Here is a 6,028-nt window from a genome sequence, read left to right on the forward strand (position 1 = left end):
AATCGCAGTGAGAAATACAAAGCAGAGACCCGTGAGGCGCAGAACGGAGCGGGTCACGCTACTTCTGGGACCTGAAAGGGGTTTGATGCCCGCAATCTATGCCTGACCTCATTTTCTTTAAAGTTCACTCATCTCCGTTGAAAACACAGTCGAACCGAGTTCTAAAGCAACTGAGCAAAGATAATACGTGCACTGAAATTATAACTAGGTCTTCAAATCCATTTCCAACAAGCCAGAAACACGGTACCAGACCGGCACTTCGTCTCTGCAAATCCAGGGCTGCGTTACAGACGGAGAGCATGGAAACATTAAATATCAAACGAAAGAAAATAAAACACTCCACCTCCTGGAAATAACTTTTATTAGGCTGAGGTTCAGATCTCCGATGAAACGAGGGCTCCGCGTTCTGTGCGTAAAAGCTCTTCACAGAGCCCCGACCTCCGCTCTGCCTTTCTGACCGCGGAGGCAGCGCGCACACGAACGCGAACACGTCAATAGAAAGCCGTAACGGTCGCGGCAGGGTCGCAAAGGCGCGAGGCGCCCGAACGCCGCCAGCGCAGCGGCAACAGGCGGAGCGCAGCGCAGCGCTGCCCGCGGGATCAGCTCTGTGCCTCGCGCTGTGCCTCGGCAGGGCGGCCGCGTCCCCCGGGGCGGCAGCAGCAGCAGCCGCCGGCCCACCTGCCTGCAGCCCTCCTCCTTGCACCCGCCCGGGGAAGGGCGCGGGGCTTCGTCGCACACCGCTGCACCCCACCGAGGCTCGCCTCGCCCAGCGCGCGGCCGCGGACCGGTTGCGGGGATGGGTGGAAGCTCTCACGCAGCGCGCACAGCCTACCTGCCGCGGAGGCGGAGGAAGAAGATGAGAGCGAGCCGCTGCCGCCGCCGCTAACGCCGCCAACCGGCCCGAGCCACCGGCGCTGCCCACCCCGAGCGATAGTAATGTTCATTTAAAGCTCGGCGCCCGCCGCTCCGCCGCGCCCTCCCCGCGCAGCAGCGGGGCCGGCCGCGCGCCGCCCCTTCCCGCCCCCAGCCCGCCTCTGAGCGGAGCGCTGAGGGGGCAACGGTCGCGCTCGCTCCTCGTCCGACCCCAGGCTGCGTCCCCTCACAGAGCGGGGCGGCACCTGGTGAGCCCCACGCTCGGTTGCTGCCTGGTGAGGCCGGAGAGCTCAGGCGGTCCCGTCCTGAGTTACCAAAAGTTGAAGTGCAAAGTTAGGAACGGCGATCCGGGGATGCTAATGTCGAATGCAGTGCTAAACAGACGAACCGTTCTCTGAGCCGTGTGCCAGTGCTGCGCGGTTCTGCCTGGGAGGTTGTCTTAAACAGAGCACAGACCTCTGTTTTGAAAGCGCTGGAACAGTCGTTTCCAAAGTTCTTCACAAACCTCAAAGTGTATGAAGGTAAATGGTTTGAATCCATCCCCTGGAGGAAGCAAAGTTGAAAGCGTCCTTTTCAGCCTGAAGTTTTCTCCCCGTGGGGTGTCCAGTCAGGAGCCCCCAGCCCTCTGAAAGTCACCACAGCACAGGGGAGCAACGTTACCTCATCCCAGAGCCCTCAGAGCGAGCGCCCTCCCTGTTACGGTGCTTCTCCACAGTACAGAGAGCAACTCGGTGTTAGCAAGTAGAATAGAAAAGATTGGCATCTCTGATGTCCCCAGGTGGTGGCCTAAAGAGGAGATAGAGATGAGAGAGTCTGACTGAGCTGAAAGAACGGCTTCCAGAGAGTCCTTCAAGGTAAGCTGGGTTTTCTGTCTGCAGGATGGAAGTGCCCATTTTTGTTACAGAACAGTCAAGCTCACGCCCTCTCTAGTACAGGTGACTGCATTATAACACAGCCTCTATAGTTCAAAAGAGAAAGTAATGCTCACTTCCTCTGCTAATGATAGCACATGGTAATAAAAACAGCACTACACATTGTACTGTTATGCACTGTTATACTTGTCATGGCAGGAAGATCTAGTCCCCATAACGCTGCAATATGACAGAAAGTACAGTGATAACAGCAAGGTGGCAAAGTCTTTGGCTGCAACTAATGAGATCAAGCCCAAATGCAGCAGCCATAAATGCAAAAATAAAGGAAAAGAGCTACTTACCCTTGCAAAGCCTCAGGTAGACAGGGATCTCCAGCAAGACCCCTTGCCTCCCCCTGCCAACCCTTAAATAACATGTGGGAAGGGCTGGATCCTGGCTCCACCCCTTCCATCACTCAGGTACATTACATGCACCTGAGATCCTCCAGGTTGGCCCTGCCTTCCTATCAGATGCTCCATCACTGTTTCAGTTTGTGACTTAGCATTTCTGCTACAACTCCTTTTCTTCCCAGGCAAGCCCAAAGGGCTTTTTCTTTAGTTATCACACTGTAGGTGGAGTATGAACTTACTCCCATTTTTCTGGTTAATTTTTTTAATTTTTATGTTGCCTTATATGGACTATATATGTGAACTAATGTTTAATACAGTTCATCATATAGCAATAAACACAAACACTCAATTTTATTGCTAGAGATAGAGAGGATACACCTTGTAAAATTGGCTAATTGCCATTTTGAAATCCAACTAATTACGCATAGGTTGCCAGATTGCTCAAAACCTTGAATTATTTGCTTGTAAGTTTTAATGTAGAAAATACGTTAGCAGAGTTTAATGCCATTGCTCATTAATTACAAGGAGTACATATGATGAGACTAATAATAGGATTGTCCTGTAATCCAATGTAATAATCAGAAATTGTTTTTGCCTGTGAAGCCTGAAAAGGTGATAGCTAAGGATATTCTAGCTGTCTAATTTATACAGTGGCAAGGAATAACTACTGCTCTGGTATTTCTAGTATTACTTCAGGGTTATATATTTTGTTATTAATTAGCACTTAATTAGACCTTGTCTTCATCACAATCCCATTGTCCTTGTATTTAGACTAAGTATTGGTTCCAATTCACTGGGTTTTTTAAAAATATAGGATATATTCAGTTGTTGAGACAAAGAGCATTACTCAGAATAATACTGTCTGACTATTCAGTTCACCTGAGAGCAGCTCTTAAAAAAGAGAGCTACTTTTCTCTGGGCATGGATGTGCCCTAACTGCTGAAGAGTACAGAAGAGACTACAACCCACTCCACTGGTGCTGTCTGGCATGGTTATCTGCTATACTGTGTCCATGTGGCTGACCAGGCTTCCCCTGCACTGGTTGCAATGCACTGGGATTTAAGCATCTTTTGCCTCCATGACAAATTTATTTATTTATTTGTTTGTTCGTAAGGTCAAACTGCCATCTGAAAAGTAGCTAACAAGTCATTTGCAGCTACCAAGTAAAAGACTTTATACCGCTTCTTATCACATCTTTGAATGAGGTGTTTTTTGCGTTAATGCATTTCTAAATGAAATTTCCATTTAACAGTAGGGAAAAATTTCTGTGATAAATTCCATTAGCAGCCACTTTGCAGAGCAAACTCTAGCCCAGCGTTTTCCAAATTGTGGCTCATGAGCTGATCACTGTGTGTGATCTGCATTTCAGCAGTACACCTGTATTAAAACAGGAGATCTCAATTCAGTTTGCTCAGGCTGTGATCCATGAGAGTTTTGGAAAGGTAATTTTAACTAACCCATTCCGTTTGGTAATCAGTAATGAAGTATCAGAGCCAACTACTAACCTATGCTACCTTCCTTCCCGCCTCAGCCTTCACCTTTACACTTTCCTGACTATCCTTTGAAGGATGTGAACCTATGATTCGTGTTGGAGGCAGTGTCATAATCTCCAACTCAGTTGCTAGGTAATCTGTGACAGGGTCCAGTGGGAAGTTCTGCTTAAAACTGGATGACATGCTATGGTTCATTGACTTGAAAAAGTCTGTTACTGTTCCATCACAACATGGGGCTGCAGTTGTAGTGATTTACAAAGTGTGCAGAGTTGTCCAAGATAACATTAAAGTAGTAAGTTTAATCTAAACGGTCAAGAGAGTACACTTGGGATTTCAGCAGTCTGCTCAAGCTTGTGGTGCTTTTGATACTTGGTATCTCTACTGTTCCTGGTACTACATGTAAAGATATTTAGCTCTCATTGCACTCACTATTTGATTCATAATGCTGTTGTCTAGATGATCTGGAAGTATTTTCCAACCTTAATCATTCTGTGATTCCATATGATGCACAATTCCTTACAAATATCTCAAAAACTTGAGCTTATATTTGAAGGTGATCTTGTGAGTGAGGGAAACTGTGTAGTTTTCCCTTAGTTTCTTACAGATTGTTTATGAATTTGTTGCCTTTCACCTGCTGTATTGGCAAACTGGTATTTCAGAGGCATGTATCTAGAGGAATCTGTTGAATAATCGGTTCCTGGATGCACAGACCTGTTCCCATATTGGTGTGACTGCCTGCTGACTCCCTTGAAGGACACATTGGTTGGGCACAGGCTTAGAAGCATGGTAAGGCACATTCTAACACAGACATCTCTGAGAAAGAAGGACATAAATGTGGAGCATCCCCCTGGCTAGCCAATTCTGAGAACAGACCTAAGATTTACAAATAGGACAAGCATTCCAGAGGGATTAAAGAGTCACTTCCAGTAATTTGATGTAACCTGGCTGGCTTGGAGAATCTAACAGTATGCATGAAGGAAATTTTATCTGGTGCTGTCTGAGCAATCTAAGAAAGCCAGTACTAGGGGGTTTGAAGGCAGAAATCTTGAACATATCACAGTTCAATTGAGGAAACTAAAAATTAGTTTAAACTCTAAGCTGTTATCTGCAGGCCTGAAGGAAGAAGATAGTTACACTGATAAGGACAAAGCAAATCAGTACTTGTTTTGGCAGGTTTAAGAACTGCTGCTATCACTGTGTTTGCACCACTTTTAATACATCTAAACCTTACAAGACACAGTGCTGTATTTTTAATGCTGTGCTAGATGACATGATAACCAGACTGTTGCTCTGATCATTCTATTTGTCAACTGCTTAAAAAATTCCAGAGTATAATCTTTCCAAAATGTGGCATTTATATTGAGATGCTGGTTTTCTTTCCAAAAAGGAAAATACATCCCCATGATGAGTGTTTTCTTGTTGTCATTTTGTGTTTATATGAACATGTACAATATTGCAACTTTTGACAATTACATATCAGATATACAGCAAATAAAGTACTACTACTAGATCCAAGTTTAGTACTACTCTACTTCTGCACTAAACCCAAGCACCATATCCACTAGCAATTAGCCTTTGTGGTGAGTAATTTGACAAATTCTTAAGACATTATCCTTCTGGTTCTAAGTCTCAAATCAGCTCTCAAATCTCTGAAAGGTTATGGCTAGCAAGGGCTGGGATAAGAAATGTAATCACACATGCTGCAACAGCAACCTCAGTGTCATGAGCGATGGCTTTGAAGGATCAGAGAGAGCTTCTGCAAGCGCAGACAGCTCAGGGCCTCATCCAAAGTACCCAGAACTCAGTGTGAAAAACTTTCTTGTTGACTTTGATGATGGTGTTTGGAGCAGTCCCTGATAATAATTACATTGGAGCTTAGCCATGGTGACTGCTATTAGAGCTAGGATTTGGCCTTGACAGATGATGATAAATAATCTAATGGTTATTATAGCACTTATTTTTTGCATTTCTATAGCATTAAAATGCATTCATAATGTTTCATTATATTTTTACATCTCAAAGAATGAAAGTTGGCTTGAATTGTGTTTTAAAAAATAGCGTGCATCTGTCTTGGCTCTCAAGAACAGTTATTGGACTTTGATAACATCTGGAAAGCAAAGCAAAGTACTGCATATAAGGGCAGATTCTAAGTATAGCAGAGACAAAAAGATTTGACTCCCTCATCACAGCATTCAAATAAAGGAAAAAAGAGACTATAGAAGCTTTGTGTGGCTGAGGAAGTACCAAAAGCCATCAGGGACAATAGGTGGCATCAGGGAAGATGGTGGCAGTGCCAACATTTCCTGTCATTCAAAAGAGTTTTCAAAATGTCTTTCTTTCTTCAAAACAGCACACTTCAAGCTATCAGAGATCCTAGCATTAAGACTGATCTTCACAGTTT

At 45.0% G+C, this 6,028-nt stretch overlaps 1 protein-coding gene and 1 long non-coding RNA gene across 2 annotated transcripts in view; both read right to left on the reverse strand.

Moving 5' to 3' along the window:
* Window positions 1–903, reverse strand: part of SLC6A1 (solute carrier family 6 member 1) — a 59,284-nt gene extending 58,381 nt beyond the window's left edge. Inside the window, exon 1 of the mRNA XM_042880475.1 lies at window positions 833–903. The gene's annotated coding sequence lies outside the window, so the exon portion shown is untranslated. The remainder of the gene's footprint in view (window positions 1–832) is intronic.
* Window positions 904–1,056: 153 nt separating this feature from the next.
* Window positions 1,057–2,121, reverse strand: LOC122185042. Its single transcript, XR_006180705.1, has 3 exons — window positions 2,087–2,121; window positions 1,534–1,659; window positions 1,057–1,416 (listed from the first exon to the last, which is right to left on the reverse strand). It is a non-coding gene; the product is annotated as an uncharacterized LOC122185042 (long non-coding RNA).
* Window positions 2,122–6,028: the final 3,907 nt, after the last annotated feature.

This window comes from Lagopus leucura, unplaced genomic scaffold (assembly GCF_019238085.1).
Source record: "Lagopus leucura isolate 7727_CA_CO unplaced genomic scaffold, USGS_WTPT01 Super-Scaffold_100026, whole genome shotgun sequence".
In the NCBI taxonomy this organism is placed as follows: domain Eukaryota; kingdom Metazoa; phylum Chordata; class Aves; order Galliformes; family Phasianidae; genus Lagopus; species Lagopus leucura.